The sequence below is a fragment of the Ananas comosus genome, linkage group 5 (genome assembly GCF_001540865.1).
Source record: "Ananas comosus cultivar F153 linkage group 5, ASM154086v1, whole genome shotgun sequence".
NCBI lineage: Eukaryota > Viridiplantae > Streptophyta > Magnoliopsida > Poales > Bromeliaceae > Ananas > Ananas comosus.
This window is the reverse complement of record NC_033625.1, coordinates 6331582-6345926: the sequence shown is the minus strand read 5'-3', so window position 1 is coordinate 6345926 and position 14345 is coordinate 6331582. Positions and strand designations below refer to the sequence as shown.

At 29.8% G+C, this 14345-nt stretch overlaps 1 long non-coding RNA gene and 1 other non-coding gene across 3 annotated transcripts; both read left to right on the top strand.

Annotated features, from left to right (window-relative positions):
- TRNAF-GAA lies at positions 2145 to 2217 on the top strand. Its single transcript has one exon. It is a non-coding gene; the product is annotated as a tRNA-Phe (tRNA).
- Positions 6924 to 11344, top strand: LOC109710078. Of its 2 annotated transcripts, XR_002216281.1 has the most exons (4): positions 6924 to 7274; positions 7583 to 7777; positions 8417 to 9487; positions 11056 to 11344. It is a non-coding gene; the product is annotated as an uncharacterized LOC109710078 (long non-coding RNA). The 2 variants fall into 2 exon arrangements; XR_002216280.1 differs by lacking the exon at positions 11056 to 11344 and having other exon boundaries at positions 6926 to 7274; positions 8417 to 9821.

Here is a 14345-nt window from a genome sequence, read left to right as displayed (position 1 = left end):
TTTATAAACTGTGGTTTCGGTCTAGATAAAATAGAGAATCCTGCAACTCTAAAAAATTCCACGGATTCAATTTTTAAACTGTTTGGATACGCATTGTACAATTTTACAGGATTTTTCTAAATTTTAAGATTAAAAGTTAAAATTTAAAATTTCAAAAAAAATTTAAAATTTAAAATTTGATATGTGAAATGTGAAATTTTGAATTTTGAATTTTAAATTTTAAATTTTCAAATTAAATTTACAAATTTAAATTTAAATTATACAAAATCTAAATTAATTTTAAATTTTAAATTTTTAATTTAAAATTTAAAATAAAAAATTTAAAATTAAATTTGAAATTTGAAAATTAGAATTTTAAATTTAAAAATAAATTAAAATTTAAGTTTAAAAAATAATTAAATTTAGAAGTTTAAAATTGAAATTGAAGTATGAAACTTGAGATTTGAAATTTCAAATTTGAAATTTGAAATTGAAATTTAAATTTAAATTTAAATTTAAAAATTAAAATTAAATTTAAAATTTAAAAAGTTTGAAATTTAAATTTAAAATTTAAAATTAAAATTTAAATTTAAAATTAAAAATTTGAAATTTAAAAAAATTTAAAATTTAGAATTTAGAATTTTAAATTTTAAATTTAAAAAAAAATAAATTTAAAATTAAAGTTTAAATTTGAAATATTTGAAATTTAAATGATTAAATTTGAAATTGAAATTTAAATTTGAAATTTGAAATTTGAAATTTGAAATTTAAAGTTTGAAATTTAAAATTTAAAATTTAAAATTTAAAATTTTAATTTAAAATTTCAAATATGATATTTCAAATTTCAAATTTTAAATTTTAAATTTTAAATCTATGTTGAAATTTAAAAGCTATGTTGAAATTTAAAAGTTAAAACTTGATGCATTTTTTTAAATAAGGGAGCTCAAGAATGGTGGAATTTTTTTCCTTTGGTTAGAGTGGATTATACTTTTACTCCATTTTTTGGAGTATAGTTTAACTATACTCCAAAAATTACGTTACTTTTTTTCCTCCCAAATGCTTCATAGGATATTTTTCCTACCGCCATAGCATAGTTTAACTATGCTACGTTTTCAGGATTATCCAAACGGAGCCTAATTGTAGTGAAAAGCATTAATTTACTTATTTACAAGCAAATGTAGAAGCTTCAATTTACACGTCTATATGACGTAACTTTTGAAACAGATCTTCTATTTTAAGAGGCACCTCGCGAACAAGATTCAAAAGATGATACGTTTTGCACCCAAAATCTCTAATGTGCCAGTTTTGTTCCTACAACGCGAAATTCTCGTAAGATTTTAATTCCAAATTATCATTGTTTCTTTGAACTACTCAAACAACACTCTATTAAAAGAGTAAAGATTGAGGTAAAAAGTGGACAATTTGTTATGAACAGAGATATATAAAAAGTATTACTTAAACAGTGCTAAAAAAAACTTCTTTTATAATGTTAATTACCAAATCAATCTTTTCGTAGAGATTCTATCGAGGCGAAATAACCTTTAAAAAGGCTGTACGAGGCTTGATTTTACATATAGGTATATCAAATTTGTTATTAGTCGGATCGTTCGTACTAATCATTAATCCCAAAAGCTCAAGCTTTTAGAAATATATAACTAATTTGCTTAAAGCGCGCAGACACAACAATCGTAGGTCTCGATTGTGACTTAGCCTAACCAATCTCACGTCACTTCGAACGTAACCCGGCTCAACCTGACCTTTTGCCATTTCGAATGTGGCTCGGCTCAATCTGGTCTTCTGCCAAAAGGCAGAATACTTGCTCCTGTAAGCCAACGTAATCAAACTCTTACTTACACCGATAAGAGTCTAGCTATGGTATTTGTAAATTTTTTACTGTTAAATCTACTTCTTTGATAATTTTTATTTGTTAGATCATACTATTCATTCAACCACTGATTCAATCCTAAGAGATCACTATTATCCTAATTGTACAGCTTTTAATTCAAGTGCCGAAAACCCACAACACCAATTACTTGGTATTTTTAGAAGGAGCTCAATTAATTCAACTAGAATAGAATAATAATATCATAATTATAGAATAATAAATGTTATAGAATAATACATATTATATTATAACCAAAAATGGGTTTTATTTTAACAAAGCAGCGGGGATAGCTCAGTTGGGAGAGCGTCAGACTGAAGATCTGAAGGTCGCGTGTTCGATCCACGCTCACCGCAAAAAAAGGTGTTTACTTTTTTTAAAATTTTAAAATTAAATTTTGAGTAAAAGACATTGCAGTGGCCTTAAAAAATATTTGATTTAAAATTATGTTTTGCATCTTCCTAAACGGATTAAATTGTAACCTCTAAAATTTAACTTTTCTTCCTTTGAGCTCAAATTCAATAAATAAAATTTAAAATTTAAAATATTTTAATTGTTTCATGGGCCGTGGCCTTGGTCTAAAACTTCTAGGTAAGTATATGTGGAGGCATTTTGAAACAGGCTCCTCAACTATGGTTTCTTTTTTATGGCGACTAGTGTAGGATCCGCGCTCTACGACGGATAGATAAATTTCAGATAGTTAAAATATATAGTTATTAAAAAAAATTTAAAATAATTTATTATACTATCAAAATTTTATTTTTGATGTATATTTTAGAGTAGGTTTATGATGCAATATGTATATCCAAAATATTAATAGGTATGTAGCAATTCTCCATTGGTTAATGGGTAACCAGCTACTTCTAAAAAAAAGAAGAATTATTTTCTTGCACTTGATACGTGCTAATTTTTCATACACTGCATATAATATTATATGGTCGATAAAGTATTTGGTGATTAATATTATAAAATAAAATATGAGATATTTTTTCCCCCATTGGTTAATTTTCAATAGAGAAAAGAAATATTTGTTTGCACATGGTGATCACAATTTTTCATGATAGAGTATTTGGTCATTAATACTATAAAATATAATGTAATATAATATAAAATATTTAAATAATTTATTATACAACCAAAATTTTATCTTTAATTAACATTTTGGAGACGGTTTATGGTAAACCGAGTGCGTCCAACATTTTCAATAGGTATGTGGCAGTACCCCATTGGTTGAATTCTCAATGGAATACCTGCCTTTATGAGAGTTCAATGCAGTTATGTGATGGTATTGCCGAATAATATATACTATACTATAGATTGACATTTTGAAGTTGATTTACGATGAACCGAATGTGTCCAACATTTTCGATAGGTATGTGGCAGTAACCATTGGTTGAGTTCTCAATAGTCTATGTGGCTTCGTGAGAGCTCAATATAGTAATGTAATGGTATTGCCAAATAATATATACTATAGATTGATATTTTGAAGTTGATTTACGATGAACTGGATGTGTCCAACATTTTCGATAGGTATGTGACGGTAACCATTGGTTGAGTTCTCAATAAGCTACGTGGCTTCGTGAGAGCTCAATATAGTGATGTGATGGTATTGCCAAATAATATATACTATAGATATAGATTCTCAATGGGCTAAGTGGCTTCATAAGAGCTCAATGTAGTGATGTGATGGTATTGCCAAATAATATATACGTATAGATATAAATCCATCAACTTCTATTTTTTTTTTATTTGAGTTTTTATACTTAGAATTAAGTTAGAAATTTTATTACATTTGAAAACATTTTTAGTTATTAATTGTTAATTTGTTTAGTTTTATTTGTTTAAAACTAACCAAAATTCTCAAATTTAGTGAAATCACTAACAAATTTGATAAAATCTTTTTTTTTTTTCTAAAAAATATTAGAAGTTAATCGTATCTCAATATTAAAAAGAAATGCTATGATTTGAGGGGGTCTATGTACATTCTCACCAAAATTTTAGGCTCTTGTGGAAAGCAGGAACATTTTATTTAAAGCACTAAACTTTCACCAATTAATAAGATTTCAGTATGGAATAGTATTTGACATTATTAGAGGGGTTTGAAGTTTTCTAAATGAATTGGTTCAGTTCTAACGCAAAATGGGCGCAAAAATGGAGTCTGAAATCAGCTTTTGCATAAATTGAAGTTTCTATAAACTTTTGGACTCTTTGGAAGTGATTGTGGGCGTCTGAAAATGGTGTGCAACTAAGATTTTAATAAGTGTCAAGATTGTCCTATAAAATGCTCGAATACTTTCGGACGGAAAATCTGACGTCTGGAATGTGGTGCCCGGGGCACCCATCCTAGAACTATTCTCGTCTAAGCACATTTAACCAGTATTCTTGTGCATGCGACGGGTCTGTTGACGTAGCCCGGACTTCTGTTTAAATTCGTGGCGTGACATGGAAAGTGAAAATGGATGCTCGACCAAAATGTTCGAGTTATTGATCATCTTAAATATTCGAGCATCCGAAATTTCCTGCATGCGCTTGGAATAGTATAATTAAACTGTAGAAAAAATAATAAAATAATAAGTATAATAAGCAACCAACTATTATACTAAAACAAGAATAGTGTACTATCCAATCTCAACGACCAACTCATAGTTCAGTCAAAGCTGCACTGGTCAATCCCAACCAACTACCATTCGGGCATCCCGAATGCATGCGCTCGGTGTAATCAAATATTTAGAATAAATGCAATTTTTCTATTATCTTTTTTCGAGTAAGGTAATTTATCATAAAGATAAAATATATTATTCTATTAAATTACGAGTACCAACACTTTTCAAGCACAAAAGTTTAAACTTCTTAGTCATATAATAAAAATGTAATACTGAATAGAGTATTGTTGGATAATTTATTAGTGTTTGACTCTGAATGCTTATAGTATTTGATAGGAACGTAATCAAATATTCAGAATAAAAAAAATTAGATTCAACATTTAAATTATTTTTTTGAAATAAAATAAATCACACCGTAGTTGAAAATTTACTACCGTAACAAATTATGAATGTCAAAATTTTTCAAAATGCAAAGATCAAACTCCTGATTTTAATCCAACAAAAAGATTTTTTTATAATAAGTAAGTGGTTATTAGATAACTTATTTAGATATCCAAACCGAACCCAAGTTGCACCATGGTTGTGTTATATTTCTTCCTGGACAAGGAGCACCACGTCAGCTATAAACCCTACACCTATTTATCCATTTTATTATGAACCATTCCATGTTAAGAAGTGAGATAGCTCGATGAAATGTGCGGTTCAGTGATGACGTGGTGAATCATGTTCAAGCACTAGTTTCCTCGCAATGGGAATAGGGCTTTCAGTTTGCGGTGCACGATGAACCGGGTGCACGCAAATAGCATCACAAACATTCGCCACCGAAAGGGTGAAAACGGGTCGGATAATAACCGACCCCACCCGATCCCAAATCCGCAAATTTTGGAATATGGATTGAAATTTACTATCCCACTCGAATTCGGATTCGCATCTCAAATTAGAAAATTTTTCTAATTTGAATCCGAAATTGATTTTGTAATATTTCGTGTTAAATCTTTATTTCCATATATTATTTCTTTTATAATTCTTAGGTATCTGTAACTGACTGTCTCTAGCGTAAGTGGCAAAAGGGTTTAATGGTTGGTATCCGAGACCCAAGTTCGAATCCTAGTTGATTCACATTTTCAGCTAAGTTTATTTTTATTTGAAATAAATGAAGCGAATAGCGTGCTATCTATCTCTCAAAAAAATAATTCTTGTGCATATTCTCGCCACGTCACGGCTACTTCCTTCTCGAGGATAGTATTCAGCTGGAGAAGGTCTATACATACATAAACATTATGTATGTATTTGTTACATTGTATACGTATACAAATTTGTTTCGGTTGCAATAGATGATTAGAATCCATGTTAAACTATTTGAGTTTGAATTGATTGATTAGCATTTAGTGATTCATTTTCGTTTTCAATTAATTTTTTTGTATATTACTGGTGCTGTTTATGTGTGTGTTTTTGAGATTAATTTGTTTATTAGAGTTTTTTTCCTGTAAAAAAGAGTAAATCCTTACGTAAAGAAAAACCATGTAAAATCTCGGAATTTAATTTTGAATATTAGAGTAGGACTATATATGTTTTTCGCTACAAATAAAGTAATCTTTAGCGGCCATTACTTTTTGCATTGCTGTCGATTATAATCGCTCCTAAATAATTTGGCGACAATTATTATAATTACCGCTCATAGGTGTGGAATTGGCCCAGGTCATACTATGTCCAGGCCTGGCCCAAAAGAAAAAATTATTGGGCTTTGAGTTGGGCTTCTGTCCTTTTTTTAAAAAAATTAAGACCCGGCCGAAGCCCAAGCCCAAACCCAATGTTCAATACCCATCTACCTCTGTTGAGGCTCGCTTATGCATTTGTCACATTGCACAAATATGTTTCTATTATATTAAATTGAAATAAAATATGTCATGCCCCAGCTTACTCCTCACTGGGACATGTATATAAACAAGATAGTGTTATTTTAATTTTTTTTGGGGAAACTTTAAATACCCCTCGCACTTTTTCACTTTAGTACCTATGGTTTAAAATGTATCAAGTTAGTAGTACCCCGTGGTTTCGCACTTTCTCACTTTAGTATCCTGTGGTTTCAAGTGTATCAAGTTAGTAACCTGTGGTTTTATTTTTATATCAAATTAGTATCATGAGGTTTCAATTTTCTCTTTCTATTATCCATTTCGGGGTATATAATTTAACGAAATATTAAACCACAGGATATTAAAGTGAGAAAGTGCGAAACCAGATGGTACTAACTTGATACACTTGAAACCACATGGTACTAAAGTAAGAAAGTGCAAAACCATATGGTACTAACTTGATACACTTTAAACCATAGGGTACTAAAGTGAGAAAGTGCGAAACGACATGAGGGATTTGAAGTTTCCCCTTTTTTTTTTTCTTTTATAGAATTTTTAAATCAGTTATCTTTAATATATCACAATGGATGACGCCATAATTTATATAAAAAAGCAAAATAATAAACAACTTTTGATAAATTATTAGTTTTGACAGAAATTGGTAGGTCTACAATTTTTTATGCACTGATATGTTTAATTCCTTTATGTAGGAAAAATACTAAGCAGTTGATACTTGAAGAACCACTGCAAGAATTGCACGACGAGAAGAAAGAGGAGGAGGAGACTTGTAGGCATGGAAAAGGTGAAGACGTGGGGGAAAAGAATAATAAGAAAAAGAATCTTACGGATTATGAGTATACGTCGGGAGAGGATGACGATTACGTCTGGCCACATGGTACTCGCAGAAGGACCCGCAAAGAATGGCTAGATATTTATAAACAAATTAAGGAAAGCGAGGTAATTTAATACTTATCGACATCCTTTTGAGAATCAAAGATTTGAAATATTTTTCCATACTAATTGTAAGTATATGTCTTATTGGGATTTGACGTTGATTCATTTCCGGGCTTGGAGTTTGGTCTTATAGGGGTAGAGGATTATGATTCCAAATACATCATCAAATGTGCAAAAGCAGCTATTGAATGTTTTAACAATGAGAATGTATATTTATAATGTCTTATCTATTTTCTTTTTTATTCTTTCTTTCTTTTTATCTTTTTTCTCTTTTCGTTATAATTTCTTTCGAAATTTTCTTTTTAATGCAGAATACGAGCTATGAGTTTCTGAAGCTAGAGAAGATAACTTGCTGCATTGCAGCGGGATTGGGGTACCGTCTTACTTTTCAAGCAATAGATGGTGAAGCCGAGCCCAAATCCTTCCAAGCTATAACTTTTTTTGGGATAGATGATAGTATTACTGTTGATCTTTGCAGGCTTAAGTCTATTGCTAGTTCGTAAAAGGTAGATTTTTTGTTATTTATTTTTATACTTTTGCATCATAATTATGTATGTAGTACTTAACTAACTGAAGTATTTCTTATTTATAGCCTAAACTTGAAAACTATCTTACATATAAGATGTTGTATGAAATGAGAATGAGCTTTCTTATGCTATTAGTGCTTTATTCTATTTGGCTTGTAGTCGTGCTTCTAAAGCTTGGAGTCATCCATGGTCAACGTTATTACATGTTTGGTCTCTATCTTATCATTATTGTTGCTAAATTTTCTTTTATGAAAAAAAAAAATTAGCTACCACAATCAATCGTATATCCAATCAAATTGATAACTTTTTGGGCTCCTAAATTAGGAATTTGGACAAGGTATTTGAATTGGTAGGTCTCTATATCTTTTATTGGTTTTCATGAGATTCATGAGGAGATTCTAAGTAGGCGTTCTAATAAAATGTTGGATAATATGTTTCATATGTTGCTTGGTGTTCTAATAAATTGTTGGATAGTATGTTTCATGAGATCATAATATGGACATTATAATTAATAAAATGTAATAAGCAACGCTTATTTGTTTAGATATTCTGTTTGTTTGTGATTCATGGATCTTTTAAAATCATTTACAAGTCAATGTTCTCTCATATGTTTTGTAGGTTGAATGGATGTACTCCACACTAGACCTGCTATTTGGTTGTGTAAAACAGCGGGACATAATTTTGTTTGTGTTGCTATTTTCTATTTATTTTAAGTTGTCAGCTTTTTGATATAACTACTTAGGAGGCTTTAGCAACTTAAATTTTGTTTTATTTTTCTTTTTACATACTATATCAATGTGGACAAATTTATCTTCTTCATAGTACATGACAAGTAGAAGATGCTTCTTTTTCATTAATTTGGTAGTCTATCGGTGGTCTTGTGAAGAATCTATGTAAGCTATTTGTAGTGTTTTATGTGAGAAATGAAAAGTTTGTAGTGTAAAAAGGCCTGGGTAAATATGCTTCCACTTTTATATTCTTAGTAGTATTGCTTATATGGATTTCTGATTGGTAGTTGTCCTAAAGACAGTTGAAATACAGTAATGTGCTGATTTTAGTTGTTCAACCAATTTGCTATCCTTTATAGTTGCGAGAAACAGATATTATTTAGTTGTATAAACTACCAGTGCTTGTGTAACTCTCACTCATCAATCTATAAAATTTTTTTATTAAGTAATTCTTAAATAGTTTCTATTATCTCTATAGCTTTCTTTAGTTTCTTTTTTGGAGATGTATGTTTCATCTCTTTTTGACAGTTTAGTCTTAGTAAAGAAGCTGGATTGGGGCCAAAGTGAGCTTCTTGTTTTGGATTTGAGCAGAGCATACTGTTAAAATTTAGTTGCATTGGTTGATCTTAGTTGGCATTGATGCTAAGAAAAAGAAAGCATGTGGATATAAGCTCATCTTACTGGCTTAAAGAATAAACTCTGATATGTTCCCCTTAGTAATGATTTGAAATTTAGGGCCAATCTATGCAGGGTCTCACTTGCCACCATTCTTGTGTGGTTTCGAATTGTTCAAGAATGTATTTGTTGATTTCTACTGGGTGAGTTACATCTGATTCATTTGACCTTTCTAGTACTTGAAAAAGTTAACTTTTTGGTTTATAATTCGGAAAGAGCATTTCAATGCAGTTAAGGAAATAAGGAGTTTTATCTTGTGCAACATCCGGTGAGTATAGATACCAAGGTAATTCTATCTCGTTATAGTTAAGTATTATTGTTGCCAAGAATTTATTGTATGATTTAGTGGACTTTTATCTATTGAAATGCGTCGTCAAGTGTGCCTGGATCCAGAGCACCATCTCTGAAGGTGGAGAGATCCAAGAGGGTCGTTTGGATCTCATGGTGTTTTTTGTTTTGATTTGAACATTGGTTTTGGAAAATTTGTGTAGGAGTTGGTTGGCTATAGATCTTGTGGATTCTGAAGTAAAAAAAGATATCTTTTCGCTTATAATGCTTGATTAGGTTTCTTAGGTCTACTACGTCGTTTTGAGTTTTCTTTTGTTTTAAGCTTCTTGTGTGGTGAACAATTTCCTCTTTTCTTTTCTCTCATTTTTTCTTTAATTTCTTTCTATTTTGATATTAGTATTTTGGCTAATTTTTCGTTCTCTAGTGGAGTGTGCTCTTTGATGATATTTCAATTATTCCTCCTCTCAATTGAGACTACAGAGGAAAGAATTTGAATTTTTAATTGCTGAATTTATCTTTATATGGATATCTATATTTGAGATTAGTAATATTGATTACATTTCCCACTTATCATGAACCAAACATGAGCAATGGGAGTTATCCATTCCAATTTCCGTTCCAATCACGAATCAAAAGTTTTTGGATGATTCCTCATTCTATTTCTCATTCCCAATCAAATCATAAACCAAGGTTCATCTTCCGATACAATTTTTGATCTGGTTACTTCAATTTTTGTTCAGATTTTTTTACTGATTAAGTTAAGTTTTGTGCTTACTCATCCCACCTACGATGGGTCACTACTTTTAGAGAACAGAAATATTCTCATTATAATAGTAAGTTCTTTTTGCTTCGGTTATGCTAATTGCTTTGCTTGATTAAATTCTAACATAGCCGGTGGAGTTAGATCGATAAAAGGTCATTGCAGAAACATAGGGAAGTGAATAATCATCAATGAGAAAGCTTGGCGAGGGTTGAAGGCATTAGTTTTGATGTGATTACATTTTGTATAATTGATCTAATGCAGTTCTTTCGACTATAACTACATCTTTAGAATGTGAAAATTTTGACCTTACGAGAGCTTCCACTTAAATGATTTTGTGAATTTCTATAATACAATGGAATTGTAAGTTTGAAGGTTCGATATCAACTGGTGCTCTCGTTTGTCAAATGCATTTAATGGTTATTCTTTGCGTTTAAATGTTTTCTATTCATCAATTTTCTTAAAAAGTATATGCTTTTGGTGCTGATGCTTCTAATTTTAGTGTTTTGGTTGTTTTATGTTTTCTTTGAATGAATAGGATTGGTTTGCTTCAAGTTCGACGGTTCAATACTGGGCAGATTCGATTTTATTTTTCTTACCAGTGATCTGTGAAAGTTTTCCTATTGACAGATTTGTGATGTATTTCTAGGTTGTAATTGACATTTTATATGGCCCCAAGATGTCCTAGGAACCATCTTTCAAAAAGAATTGTTTGGCCTTGTCAAAGCTTCTGTAAATGCATTGTGTAAATAGAGTTGTTTGGAGATGAACTGATGGATAAAAATTATTTCATTTTGCTGCTGCAGGTGGGGACTTTTCCACTTTTCCTCTGCCTGAAGTGATGTTGTCTGAATTCTTGCAATAGAGAAACTGTTGCAGCCATAAATCCTTTGGAGGAAATTGATTTAGATGAGGGGTGTCTCAATCTTACGACTTCAGTGTCAATCTTAGTTGATTTTTGGCGATTGCAAGAGACATTTGGGTCAAATGGCACTATGGTTTTTATGTCTAAATGGTGCTATAAATTAGACAATGTAAGGGCTAATCATTCACTTTTTTTTTTTCCTTTTTCTTTTAACAGGTCTACATTGTCCTCAAAATATGTCAATTAAAGAGATTTAGTTGGTACATCTTTTAGGACTTGTTTGATTTATCTATTTTAAACCATAGAATAAGAATAAGAAATATTGATTTCAATAGTTATTGGTTATTTTACAGTTATTGAATTTTGATTATTATTACGTTCTGAAATATGAATCGCAAATGAATACGGATACGAAATAGATATTTACGAAAATATATTTAATACTTCTAAATCTGTAAAAAACGAGAAAAAAGTAAAAAAAATTTAAAAATCATGTTAAATAACCAATAACTATTGAAATCAATATTTCTTATTCTTTTTTTGTTAAACAGGTCTACATTTTTAACAGGTCTACATTGCCCTCAAAATAAATATATTTTCGTAAATATCTATTTCGTATCCGTATTCATTTGCGATTCATATTTCAGAACGTAATAATAATCAAAATTCAATAACTGTAAAATAACCAATAACTATTGAAATCAATATTTCTTATTCTTATTCTATGGTTTAAAATAGATAAATCAAACAAGTCCTAAAAGATGTACCAACTAAATCTCTTTAATTGACATATTTTGAGGACAATGTAGACCTGTTAAAAGAAAAAGGAAAAAAAAAGNATTATAAATTAAATTAAGTAAATTATGTGGACATAATACATTATATTATAATTGAGAGGTATGTGGGTGGGAAGACGAAACATCGCATCAAAAAGTGATAAGAGAGGAGAAGGTAAGTATGAAAGAGGAACTGTCACGTGACAAACTTCATAAGAAATAATGTATAGAAAATACATAGATATAGATATACGTTTCTTATTCATTACAACTTAAAATTTTTAATTGGGAATATTAAAAAGCTTACGAACAGAGAATGCTAAGAATATTTGTTTCTTAAATTTTTTATTTGCTATGGCTATAAAGTCTTCTCTAAAGTTAGCGAAGTGTTTTACCATAATTTATTTTCATGCGAAAGTTACAGAAGATTCAACAAAACTACTCAACACTCCACAAGATTAATGAATCATACATAGATAAGTTTCAGCGGTAATGTACTATTTAAATGGATATTTTAACAAAATTATGGCAACACTTTAAATTTTTTACCGTTTGATCTACCCTTTAATCATTTTCACCCGTTAGATTATACTATTCAACCAACCACCCACTCAACCCTAGGGGGCTCGCTATCAACCTAATCGTAACCACTTTCATCCCAACCGCACATTTTTTCATCTGAACGGCCGAAAAGTTATGAATACAAAAGGCTCTATACTCATATGAGTATAGTAGCCCAGCTATATATATATAATATATATATATATATATATAAAATATATGTTGTTTTTAGAGTCTTTCATCTTTTGAATAAAAAGTTAGCATTTATCAACTTTATTTAGAATATATATGTTTTTTTTTTTTGAGAGAGAGAGATAGGTAGCACGCTACCCGCTTCGTTTATTTCATTTAAAAATAAATTTAGCTAAAAATGTGAATCAACTAGGATTCGAACTTGAGTCTCGGATACCAATCACCAAACCCTTTGCCACTTGTTCTAGGAACGGTCAACATTTAGAATATATATGTTGAAAGCTATTTTTGTTACCATACTTTAAAAATAATATAAGAAAACTAAACTAAGAGTATATTTAAATTTAGAATTAAAATTTAATTTTGATAATTTCGTGCACTGCAGAGGTTAACTTACTATTATATATTATATTATATTATATTTTACAATATTAATGACCAAATACTTTATTAATATATAATATTGTATTATGCTATATATGAAAAATTATACACGGTTGGAAGTTAATAACTGGGGTTGCTACGTACTCCCATGTGGTTTCGCAGTTTCTCACTTTAGTACCCTGTGGTTTAAAGTGTATCAAGTTAGTACCCTGTGGTTTCGCACTTTCTCACTTTAGTACCCTGTGGTTTAATATTTTGCTAAATTATATACAAAAAAACTTTAGATACCCTATCTAAATTTATCGAATATTCATTTTAGTACCCTTTAGTTTTAACTTTGTCACTGATTTAACGAAAAAAAAACCCCGAAATAAATAATAAAAAGAGAAAAATAAAACCATAGGGTACTAACTTGATACAAAAATAAAATCACAGAGTACTAACTTGATACATTTTAAACCACAGGATACTAAAGTGAGAAAGTGCGAAAGTGCGAAACCACATGATACTAACTTGATACACTTTAAACTATATGATACTAAAATGAGAAACTGCGAAACCACTGGGAGGTATTTGAAGTTTTTCCTATTTTTTAATATCTCATATTTTATTTTATAATATTAGTCCCCAAGTACTTTATTAACTATATAATATTATGTACCATATATGAAAAATTAGTGTGTATTAAAAGCAAGCAAATAATTCTCTGTTCTTTTAGAAATAGCAGGTTACCCATTAACCAATGGAGATTGCCATTGCCACATAACTATTAATATTTTGAATGCGTTCATTGCATCATAAATTTACTCTAAAATATAAATCAAAAATAAAATTTTGATGGCACAAGAAATTATTTGAATAGTTTTTAATAACTCTATGTCTTGACTAGCTAAAATTTTATCTAGGCACCGCGATGCGTAGGTCCTATACTAGTTAATTAAAGAAAAAACTTCAAATACCATTCATGTGGTTCACACTTTCTCACTTTAGTACTCTGTGATTTAAAGTGTATCAATTTAGTATTCCGTGGTTTTTTTTTATCTTTTTATTATCGATTTTACTAATTTTTTTCGTTAAATCAGTAACAAAGTGAACACTAAAGGATATTAAAGTGAATATTCGATAAACTTAGGTGGGTATCTGAAGTTTTTTTGTATATAATTTAATAAAATATTAACAAAAAAACTGACAAAAAGATAAAAATGAAATCACGGGATACTAATTTGATGTATTTTTAAACTACGTGGTACTAAAGTGAGAAGTGCAAAACCACGTATGCGGTATTTGAAGTTTACCCTAAAAAATTTACACAAATAAT